Consider the following 13,004-nt stretch of genomic DNA (forward strand, 5'->3'; position numbering starts at 1 on the left):
CCCTTGACGGACAGAGTCGTAAAACTATATGTGCGCACCGCTGCTGCAGAATTATGAGCGTGATTCACACGATCGTTATTATCCTCTTGTGTTTCAACGTAAAAATAAACAAATAGAAGAGTGTAGAGCGGATCTCCTCCACGCAGCACAAGAGGCCAAGGTAGGCTACGTGTTAAATATGAAATCCAAAAGACTAGTGGTGATGTTAGCTGAATTTTCTTAACATTGTAGGTTATTTTAATGATAAAAACACTTGTGTTGCATGGAATTGTTACGATTTAGTGACATAGATGCTCAGGTTTAAGTTCTGCAATGTATGTATGTACACTGTATGTGTGAAGTAGCCTATGTACTTTGAGCACTGCTGCTGGGGCAGATTTTTTATTTTTTATTTTTTATTTGTATTTCATCTACATAAAACTAATTATTTTATGTGGATTAATTTGTTGTGATTTATCAGATTTACCAATTGTTATCATTTCTATTGCTTGTCCATAATGAACAATAGTAAAATTGAACTGCTAGCAAAACACTAGAGAGAATTAGACATTGGAAGTAGGGGTGCAGGGGGTACTATAATAAGGTCTAATGATTCCTATTACAAAAGTTCTGATCAGTCAGGAGTAGGCGTGTTTTAATATATAAATAGCTATTTACAAACTGCGTGGGCACACACAAGAAGCCCAATTCTCCTTTACAATAATTCACAACATTTACAATATGGGAGGCAAACTCATTAAAATATGCAATCATAAAGATCAGTGTATATGATGGAATGGTGGTATTAAAATGTGAATTATTTGGGGGGCATGCCCCCGGCTAATTTGAAGATAGTAGAAGTAAATTCAGATTTTCTTTCCCTTAGAAGTGATATCAGTGTTGAAACTACAAACACCCCTTTTCCGCCACTTTTATGCAACATATGGCAAAAACATGAACCAAAGTGCGCAGTTGAAATGTGTACAGTCTCTGAGAGGCATCTCACCCAGGTATGATCTTCCACACACACTCTGTCGTTTTGGAAAAACCTGACCCCTGCACATGCAGATTCCACTGGACTGGGAAATAAGGGGACATTCCCACTCTGCTCTTATCAAATGGAAAAATCAACCTGCTTGTTTTGGTTTGCACTCCACCTCCTCCATGTTTTTTTTTTTACCACCCAAAGAGGACTTTTTGTTTTCTTCCATAGAAAACAAATTGCATGAGAGTGATAGGTTTAATCTTCTGTAGCTGCTTACAAAAGAACAGCAACAGGTGCTTATTGCAAGTGACGCTAAATACATAATTGCCTTTTTGCTGACCCCAAACATTCATGACATGATGAAATTGTCAGGCTGGTGATGAATCTTTTAGGAAATGATTAATAGTTCATCAGTGATCTTCTCTTTTTCAAGTGTTGGTTCTGCCAGTGGTAATCTTCTCAGGAGAAGCTCTGATTTAGCCCACTTGCTGCCGAAAACACTCCTAACCCCTGTCATATCCGCAGTTTGAATGATTCACAGAGGATTTCCTTAAGATAAAAGTGCAGGCTAATTAGGGGTGAAACCGTACACTGGGCTTCTACTCACATCCACATGCTGGTCAGAAAGAGGCCGGCAGGCACTCAGCTCTGAAACGGGCCAGCTGTTCTCCCGCCAAAGTTGCAGAACAGGCCCTGCTAGACTCTCGCCATGTCTGTGCAACAGCTCACTGACTCCCTAACTTCACGCTCGTGTGAAATCTCTCCGGAACAACGATCGTGCATCAGAGCGCTAATCAGTGCTCATATCTGCCACACTGACGTAGGCTACATATTTAGAGTCATGTGAGGATTCAAATCTAATTCAGCTTTTAGAAGGTCAACTTTTTGAGACTGAGTGGAGAGGCATCTCAGTCAAGCATATACTTAGATTTGGAAGGAAACAAGCCGGTTTCTTCCGCAAGTATCAGAAGGATGGATGTTTCCTCTTGTCTCTGCCACAAAAAATATATGCAGACGTGCTGATTTTGTGGTTTTAGAGACATGTTTGAGTTTTGACAAGGCATACTGTATTTTATGTTTGGCGAAGTGAATTTTGAGGGAAAAGTTCAACATTTCGACAGACTAGGGTTAGCTTAGCTTAGCACAAAGACTTAGTGCAGCACCCTCATAATAACCACAGCTGGGTGGATTTTACAGCCTTTGCACAGAACCAGCTGTTTCCCTCTATTTCAAGTGTTTGTGATAAGCTAAGCTAACTGGCTCCAGCTTTAGATTTAGCGTACAGATACTAGAGTGGTAATAGCACATTATATTTGAAAGAAAACCAGTCCATCCTCACCCAGAAATTCTAATTCTAATTCTAATTAATCAATTATGCAAGCAGCTCATAAAGACTCAGAATAACATTTCTTGTTAGGCAGTGAACATTCGTGGCTGTAGTAATTATCGCGAGAGCATACCCTGAACTGAGATGACAAAGTATGTGAGCCCCAAATTCAAAACAAAAACCCAGGACAAACCCAGGACTTTCACTCAGAAGACCGGGGTTAGGACATTAAAGAGCAGTTAAAAACAATTAAAAATATAAAAACAGATAAAATATGAGAATAAAAGTTACAGTGCAGTTTTCTGGGAGTTTGTTCCAGATATGTGATGCATAAAAATTGAACGCTGCTCCAAAAACAACCACCTCAGTTTTTTCTTCATTTAATTTAAGAAAGTTCTGGCACATCCAGTCGTTAATTTCTTCAATGCACTTACTCAGTTTTTGTAATGGACTATAGTCCCCTGACGATAAGGTTATGTAAATTTGTGTGTCGCATGCATAACTATGGTCATTTATTTTGTTGTTTTCAATAATCTGATCCAGTGGAAGCCTGTAGATGCTGAACAGAAAAGGCCCCAGAATGGAGCCTTGGGGAACTCCGCACGTCATATTTGTCTGCTCAGATGCGTAATTACCTATAGACACAAAGTAGTCCCTATTCTTTAAGTAGGATTCAAACCAGTTTAGTACTGTGCCAGAAAGTCCAATCCAGTATTCCAATCGGTCTAGTAATACTAAAAGCAAAAGTCAACTGTCATTTTAATCAACAGTTTTACGGACCTTAGTCCGTGTCGCAATGACGTCTATGATGTCACATTACGTCGTCATTTTAATGATTTTAGTAATATTAGTTGTCTATGATGTTCCACTTTCCGGGATTGCACTGTGTTCCGCCGGAAATTATGCCGGATGTCACTCTTTTCAGCCGGATGTCCGTTACCTTCCGCTTTATTTGTGTTGCAATTTTAAACTCTGGTCGATTTATGAGGACTATGGTTAACTCCTCCTCAGATCTCTGCAGGGTAAATCAAGACAGCTAGCTAGACTATCTGTCCAATCTGAGTTTTCTGTTGCACGACTAAAACAACCTTTGGACGTACACATATTCCTTCCCGAGGATAATTTGCAGCGGCACAATGGCTCCGCTCCGCGATTAGCAATGCCCAAGACGATTGTGATTGTTTTAAAGAAATGCCAATAAACGAGAGCACGTTTTTCTCCTATTCTGGATTGCTGTGTGGACTAGCCAGACCCTCCTCCGCAGCACTATGGAGGTAAGTCTGGCAATGTAAGACTAGTTTTACGTGACTCATTTTCAACCAATCCCTGATGTTTTACTAACCCTAACTATTTTGTTGCCTAAACTTAACTAGTTCTGTTTCACAACTTTAACTACGTGTTTAAAACTGTGCGGTCACGTGATTACAGTCACATGATTAAACCACCACCATGCGGCAGTAAAAAGAATGGTCGATGTGCTGTTTTGGAAGACTTTGGAAATCAACCAGTCATAAATGTGAATACTCCCAAACTTGAGTCATGTCGTAGCGTAAGTGTTTCATTTTACGACGTGGCCCTTGAGAAGCCTCAGGGCTTTGGGAAGGGCCTGTCCTCGGGCCAGCTTTGATGAGCCACAATGTATGGAGTTACCTGCATAATTTGTTTCAGATGCTTTTATTAAATTCTTTCCTTTGGTGATATTATTAATGTGACATGTATATGCAAGGCGCCTTTTTGTCTCCACATCTGAGATCTAATTTCTGGAAATCTTTCCAAAGCAGAGAGAAAGAAAAGAAACCTTTAACTTGAAGATTCATCTGGATGGAAAAGTGCCTTCTGAGGCGAACATGTGCTCCCAGAGCAGGAGTGATTTCTTCTCAATGGTTGCCCAGCATCAAAATGTTGAGTGTACCAGACAGACACACACACAAGTGGTTTAAAATCTTGGATCGATGCAACACGGTCCGTGTTTTCCAAAGTTCATAATTTCTTTTCTTTGAATGGGTTTTGCCTTTTTTCCTAAAAAGGCAATGCTAATTACCAGACTGAATGAACATGACCACCACCATTTATTTCTCATGTTTAAGGCAGCACCGATTCCATTACACAGACATTATTTAGTCTATAAATTCTGCCAATGGCAATAAAAATCGAGACGATCTCCTCCATGGTGGAACTTACACCCCTTGACACATTCATTCAGGGATGAAGCTGCCAGAAAACTGCAAAAAGTGTCTATCGTAACATGCCTTTTTATCTCCTCTTCAGTATAAAATCATATTTTTTCCAAAGCTTGGATGACTCTTCAGATTTTTTCCATTTCACATCGATTTGTTTAAAGAATCAGACGGACAAGCATGCACATTCACGCACCCTGTATACTGTTAATTCCTTGTAAATTTGTCAGTCTGACATAGCAAGAATTCTTTCAGGATAGTAGGAGTTCTGCATTAACAGGATATTCTATATATGATACTGTGAATCTTCAGTATGGTATGTGCTCTCTTTTATTCATAATATTTTCTTTCCTTTTCAGCGTGTTCTGTTCTGCTGTACGTTTAATTTCCATCTACAGTGAGAGAATTTCCACAAAGGTGCTTTAGAAAAGATTTTTTCATAATGAAAAGATGCTAATGAGTTGCATTATGTCAATTGGAGGATCCAACATTTTTGTTGTTTAACCCCTACTAAGTCGATATCCCCAAGATTGTTCAGGTGCTGCCAGAAATTCCGTTGGATGTCCGTTAACTTCCGCTTTCTTTGTGTTGGCATTTTAAACTCTGGTGGATTTCTGAGGACTATGGTTAACTGCTCCTCAGATCTCTGCAGGGTAAATCCAGACAGCTAGCTAGACTATCTGTCCAATCTGAGTTTTCTGTTGCACAACTAAAACAACCTTTGAACGTACATCAGCCCTGTCAATCCCCCAAAGATGTAAACTCCTACTGTAGTGTGGAACCACACACACTCACACACACACACACACACACACACACACACACACACACACACACAGGCCTGTGTTTGCTAGGTTCGACCACTTTAACTCCCCCAGTCTGCCTGGAAAACTGTGGTTAGAGGAAGCGACAAAAGCATAATTCACCCTTCTCTCAACACTGACTGTCAGAAGTACCCTCGAGCAAAATACTCAACCCACAACTGCGCCAGAGGAGCTGCTCAGCGGTCAGCAGCAGAAAACTGTGGTTTCACTTAGTGCCTCCCAGGTGTGATGCTGTGAAATTTTTCTTTATGAGCGGGGTGATGCAGAGAGGAGAGCGTGCCTGCTCAGCAAACCTTTGCTGGATAAGTAAAGGTGAGAAAAATAAACATACATATCAGTCATTGGGGGAATATCTCCTGAGATGCAACAAAAGGACTGTCTCGGCTCTCAACATACCACTGGACCTGAGCTAAACTCGCTGTTTGCCTGAAGGGGGCTTACAATGTATTGTTGGCAAAATCCCTTCTCTCACCTTACCTGACAGGGAAAGAGAACACCTAGCAGCAGTGTCTGGAGATCAGGGATGACAGCATCTTTGGCCTCTGTCCGTGAACAAAAAGGTCACCGGTTCAACCCTAACAACAGCCAATGTGTCCATCATCAGCTGTTTGAAATCCCTCTTTTTGTCTCGAGGCAAAGTTCTGGTGCGAATTGACTTTGGATAAAGGTGAGGTGGCCCTTATGTGGAAATGAAGCAAGCATGAAGCAAAGAAATGAGGTCCACAGGTTCAGTTACTGTTTGACTTTACATGAAATGTGTTATTTAAGTCATTCACATTCACATTTAAGGAATTCACAATGAAAACCAAAGAAAAGAAGAAAATCTATAAACAAATTTGCAGAAACATATCACAGAAATATATATTCTTTGGACTTTGAACATGAGCTTGTTTTAAGAGCAGCAAACTTAGGATTTCAAACCTTGGCACAAAACAAACTGATAAGCCTAATTTTAATATTTCATCCTTGTACACATGTTGAATCTCTCAGCATTTCTTGCACAACTTCACCTTCTTCCAAGGTGCATGGAGAAAGGAAATACATTGAATCGTACTATATCAGGAAACTTAAATGGCAGTTGAGAAGAGGGTCAACTGTATTGAGATCCGTATATAAGAAAGTTTTTTCAAAGCTAGACACGAAGCTATGGCACATTACAACAAATGTTATAGTTTATAGACATATCCAAAGCTACGATTACTATGTTTTTGGACATTCATTCACCAACTTATTTCCAGGCTACAGTCAGGGCTTTCCTCTTCCTCTATCATCTTACATTTTAATAGATCATTGCTGATGTTTCACAAAACATAGTCTTGGATCATTATGTCTGCCTTGTTTTTATCCATTGAAAATGCTGCTTTAGCTGTGGAGGCTGACTGTGCTTCCTGCTCGATTATGTACTTGTTAAGGACCACATCTGCAACGCCACATATTAATGCAAGTTGTTTGTAATGTCAACAAAAGAGTTCCGGTATAAATATGGGAATCAGATATGGGTCACATGAAAAAGTTGGTATAAACATGAGGTCAACAAAATCCAACAAGGGTGAAAAATAACTCAGAGTTGAGTATCATGTCGTCCAAGTTTCCATGATGGGATGAATTCATTGTGTGTAATTGTTACCAGTATGAACTATTTTCAACTCTGCTGTTAGTGTTTACTAGGGGTGGGTGAAAAAAATCGATACAGCATGGTATCGCGATATATTCCGTGGCAATATCGATACACAGATTACCATTTTGCAGCAATAAAATTGAACCGAGATGAACAAACAGAGAAATTTATGTTTTTAGATAAAACAGATGTTGACAAAGTTTCCTTTTGGGAACATAATTTGAAATTGGGAAATATTTGAAGTTGGAAAAAAGGTAAAGAAATTGCAATATATCGCAGAATATTGTAATATGTTTAAAATCGCAATAATATCGTATCATGACATAAATATGGTGATGATATCGTATTGTGAGGTCTCTGGTGATTCCCACCCCTTGTGTTTACATGTCAAAAGTGTTTCAAAAATTACAGGGGAATGTCTGAAATTTACTTAATATCCAGTGAGCATTGTGGGAGGTGTAGGGAGGCAGAAAACCACAGGCCTCCCTGATGATATGAGCATGCTATGGCTGTTTTGTCTTCCCCTGAGCCTCTTGTAGAAAGAAACCGATGATGGAGTCTTTGATGACTGTTGCATGTTGTAGTCCACACACACACACACACACACACACACACACACACACACACACACAGACATACACACATACCTTGGAAGGCCCTTCTTTTAGCCAGGATGGTAACAAAGTCATGTAAGTCCCAGCAGGATCCTATGTTTACAGTTTATGCATGTTTTGTTATGGAAAAACTTAACATTTCTGTTACATCTGCTTTTACATTTGCAAAAATGTGTCTGGCCTCTATTTATTTATATGGGCTGACCTGATAATTATGAATGAATGAATGAATGAATGAATTTATCGTTGATTTCGGTTTACATTATCATAAACAAAGCATGACCATGTAGAAATAGGATGAAGTCCAAGGCTTATTTTTGCCTATTCTATACAATCTATAAGATAACCCAGAATGTAAGAGATAAGTATGAGGACATTTGACAATAATTTGCTGATATACTTTATGGATTTGATACACTGGCTTTGAGTTTTGAGTTATGTTGTCAACTCGTACTTATTGTTTAAAAAAAAACAAGTTAAGCGCTTCTAGAAATGCCATATTTGCAAGTACTTAAGCAATTGTGGCAACGGGTTGAAATTACCCGCTTGGCGTTTTTAGGAGTAAATGGAATGCTGGCCTTTCTAGTGTTGATGGAAGGTCAGAGGTTTCATGTGCACAGCAGCCAATGTGTCCTACTGAAGTGTCTTTGACTAAAACATTATTTAGATGACAGTTCCATTCGTTAAAATGCAAAATGCATAATCAATAAAATCCTTGCACTCCTGTCCCTGCTCTGCTGCTTCTACTGTATATCGACTTGGAGCAGCTTCGTGCAACAGTTGCACTGACTGCACATCACCGCCTACTGTCCCGTAGTTGCACGAAGCCAAAACCATTTGACCTTTTTGCAACTGATTCATGTAGCAGCCAATCACAATGTCGATATCATGTTGTGTGGAGTGGAAATTGAAACCCATCATCAGTTCATATATTTTCCTGAATGTTTATACTCAATATTTCTAAAATATGCTCTGAGTAAAAGACTTTAATTCAAAGTCAATCAAGTGGACACAGCTGAACACTGTCTGATTTTCCCTGTAATTAGTTTCACATTACATAGCTCTTTCCAGGAAACTTTCTTTCCAGGTTCTTTATTAGGAAATCATTAGAATATAATGGGGCCTGTAAACTGCAGTGTTTCCAAACGTGTTACAAGCAAGTTTAACAGTTTGAAATGTTCCGTGTAATAGCAAAGTATCTTAAACTTCCTGCAGACATTAATCTAAATGTCTGGAACTGTCATCATATCCCACATGTTTAGCCATAAGAGTTTCCCCCACTCAGGGACAATTATGAAACCCTTCTGGGACGCACAAATTCGCTGTTCACACAAAAACCAGCAGCAGTGCACTGCACCTCTGCCGTCACTCAAACAGCCCACTGGGTATCATCTCTCTCACACACCTCCACAGGCAGATCTCCCTCCACATCTTTCCATGAAAACAACACTGTTTAGCCTCATCCATCATTCTGACACTGAGTGTTCTCCCTTTGAATGCACAGGATGTCCTCTCCTCACAGTTTGCAGGTAATGTCAAAGGATAAATGGCTATTTACGATGTCTTTATGCACAGTACTGCGGGACGTTGTCGGGGGGCCCCTAGCTTTAGAGGTTCATACTGTAAATTACCGGTTTGGAAGAGCTTAACTAAAACCCTTTCTAGCTACAGTAAATAAGGGTGACTTGCTTGACTCATTTTGATGGTTTCTACCTTCAGAAAAGCTTTAGCGTGTCAGATATATATTTCAAGTACAATGAGCGGCATTAGCAAAGTACCACCTGATGGGGAAATCAAGTTTGATCATCACAGCTCAGTAGGTTTTTGACCTTGGAAGGGCTTCCTATAACAAAATGTAACATCTTGAGTGTAATGAATGCGATCCTCCCTCATCCTCCGGCGCTGTTTTGCAGGGTTGATATGGTGTTATGCATGTTTAAAAACTCACAACCTCCCACACAACCATCTGCTATCACGCCGTGTGTTGGAAAGTATTTATGACACCCTCGTGCAATCAGAGTCCTCTCATCCTGCAGAGGTTTGTTCAGACAACTTTTCTTGTTGCAGATTGTGAAAGTTACAAAGTACAGTAGTACAGTACAATAAAATCCCTTTTGCATGCCGCTTTCCTATCAGTTTTGTTGTCAAGAAGTGAAGATGAAAAGGGAACTATGATGCTGCAGCATGCATGATAACAAAGCTCCCCTCCTTCCTCCCTCTCTCTCTCTCTCTCTCTCTCTCTCTCTCTCTCTCTCTCTCTCTCTGATCTGCTGTAAGGGGATCTGTGGGCCTGGATTTGGCATGGCATCTGTACAAGGCACCAAGCTTCCAAGCACACCGTATCTGTTTGCTTTGGATACTGGTGTTGCTGCGAACCTCCCGCAAGAGGATAATATTTCTTTGTAATTAATAGCAGCCTGTTCTGTATTTTGGCTGGGAAAGGAAGCTGGTTTGCAAACACAGAGAGAGAGAAGGAAATTTCACTTCCTTGCCTGCCGTGGTTGAGTTGGATCAGCTGGATAGAGGCAGCGGGGGAAAGCGTCAGGTTCAGGCCCCTGTGGCAGTGAGGATCTGCCCTGCTGAAGTGGTTGCGCAAAAGACTGAATCCAGCCATCTCACTCAGCTGCAGAAAAGGAAAGAAGTAGAACGTCCTGAACTACTTTTCCACTAATCCTTTAAAAAACCAACTCCCCTCTTTACTAAACTGATGTACAGAGTTCCCAAGTTCCTGCAGCTACTTAGACGGGAGATGCAAAGTAAAAGTCCCAATTTGAGACCTGAAGATGTCACGTGTCTGACAAACTAAGCATTAATGCAACGTGATACAGCACAAAGTGGCTCTGCGAAAAGATACTCTTCCAACAATCTTAATATTAACAAAGCCTGAAAGGTGTGAGGTTAAATTGCCTCTTGCATTTCCATCTCCTACCTTGTCTGATGTCAGCAGGTTCATTAACTTGGCTTGAGCTCTACATGAATTGGCATCAAGAAGAGTACAAGCAGTACATGCAGCATAATCCCCGAGAAATGCCACTGTCTAAAGCCATAATCCTGGAAGGCTTTAAGACTCTCGCTTTGTGAATAATAACAAAAAGCTCTCTTAAGATATTAGTTGAGGCCTGAATGCAGACGTCTCACGTACATTTGGAGGACCTATGAGGATGTCACGTATGAATTTAGTTGATATATCTCTGCACCAGCACAACGCACACAGATCTCGCTATAACCCCTGTATTTAGCAAGTGGAAGAAATCCACTTTAACCTGTTTAAACCTTATGTAAAGTATAAGCCTTTAACTCAATGGCCAAAATGTCAACCTGCACACGACACACTTCCGACTCTGGCCAAAAACAAGAGAGACTCTGTATGTGTAGTGAGGAAAGAGGTGCATCCCTCTGACAGATTTCCATCAACTCCCCAGTGTGATTGTAAGAGGCTCATCTCCGCCAAGAAGAGTGACTCAGGCCGCACTTATGACATGTCATTAAATCAAGACTGTAGTGGGTATTAAGACGTGTCAGTGACAGCTTAGTGAAAGGTTTGTTTCGCGTTGTTTTTCTTTTCAGATGTGTGACGGCTGTAAGAAAGAAAAAGAGTTGAGAAACTAGGCCTTATAAGTTGCAGGTGTTGGATGTATAAAGTGTGGAAGTGGGCTATTTTAATTAAACTTCCCAAAAAATCAATTGTTGCAATCAGGTTGTCCGGCTCCTTCTTAAAAGTAATAATTTGGGAAATGTGCGTATTCACTTATTTGCTGAGAGTTAGATGAGAAGATTGATGGCTCTCATGTCTTTACTGTACTGTAGATATGACGCTACAACCAGCAGATAGTTAGCTTAGCATTAACACTAAGGGGATTCAGATAAAGAATAAAACTTTAGAGGTGCTGGTAGCAGGGGCCATTCCAGGATTTTTTGGATTTTTTGGTGGGAGCATGGTGCCACACCATGCTCCCACTCTAGCCCAGCCCCTGGCTGGTAGCCAGGCCAGGCTAGCTGTTTCCCCAAGTTTCCATTTTTTTATGCTAAGCTAACTGTCTCCTCGCTGTAGCTTCATATTTACATGAGACAATTGAGACTGCACCTCTAAAGCTCACTAGTTACCATGTTACATCTTGTTTGTTTATTCCGGAAGTGTAGAAATGACAAGTTAAGGTTTCAAATAAGTGTATATTCCACATTTTTAAGTCAACTTTCTTTGGAAAGTGGCTCCAAACGTTGTATTCACAAACTTCTCGAACTTTACCCCTCTTTTTAAAACATTTCACTGGCTCAAAAGTGTGCCTCTCTTCAAATCTCTGCAGCTAAGCTCATGAAACACAAGATGACAGTGTGTCTTTTATTCACCAGCGAATATGTGCACTCACTAGCTGTTGAAGAGTTTCTGTCTACAAAACACAACACCCTCTGACTCAGTCCAGCCTGACAATGCCCTCCTGTTATGGTATTGCATGTCTTGCAAGGAGACACTGCTCTGGCAGTGGCTCACAGATCACCAAACATGAAAACAGGAGCTTCAATCCAGCTGACTTTTGGAAGTACTGCACGTATCTGATACTTGACAGATTTCGAGTGGGAGGAACACTGATAACTCAGACCAGTAAGAAAAGAGACAGGTAGTTTTTTGTGTGTTTTTTTTCTTGCAGGAGACAGTGTTCGTCATGCACGTTTCCATGGTTCTCATCAGTGTACAATCTCTCGGTATCTCAGTATCCAAAAATGTGGAACTGACAAGCTCAGCACCACTGATAGGAATCTGCAACGCTCAAGGAAAACTGTTTTTTTTTCTCTTTCTCGTCCCCTCATCATGCTGATCTCCTTGGCCTCTCACATTGCCATGATATGCAAGATCCCCAAGGACACTGACAAAAGCAGGATTTCTTAAATGGTTGAGATATCTTACCTGATGCAAACTGTGCCAGCATCATAAAATATAGCCCTGAATTGTACTCCCACCACTGACTCCCCACATACTGACACATCAGTATACACAGGGCAAAACAGTTAAAGATAATTAACCTCTGAGGGTGTTAAACCACAGCGTACCACTGTTTATATAAGCCCACACCCACAGGAGAGTTGATGAAGAGAGTTTTGAGCACTGCAAAAGGTCCCGATCCTATCAAGAAGTCATTTCTGTCTAAGGCTGTGTTTTCACAGGCAGCTTCAGTAACGGTAGAGTGGAGCGATTCAATTCATGCCCTATGAGCGTGCCCGGATGTTTACTAGTCTGCCTGCTCTTTGACTACGAGTTGGCGCCATTTTAGGATCTGGTATCCAGTTATACATCCATGGTTGACTACGAGTCAACTTTTGCAGAACGGTAGCCAACGTGCTTCCAATATATTCTCCTGTACACATGCTATATTTAAAATTCTGTGCAAATTAAAAGATTGTGATTTGCCTATGGCCTACTTTATGATACATGTATGTACATCTACAGGGATGTTAATACAAAACAACTAGCTTGGCAGAGGGTT

This window comes from Sander lucioperca, chromosome 24 (genome assembly GCF_008315115.2).
Source record: "Sander lucioperca isolate FBNREF2018 chromosome 24, SLUC_FBN_1.2, whole genome shotgun sequence".
Taxonomy (NCBI): domain Eukaryota; kingdom Metazoa; phylum Chordata; class Actinopteri; order Perciformes; family Percidae; genus Sander; species Sander lucioperca.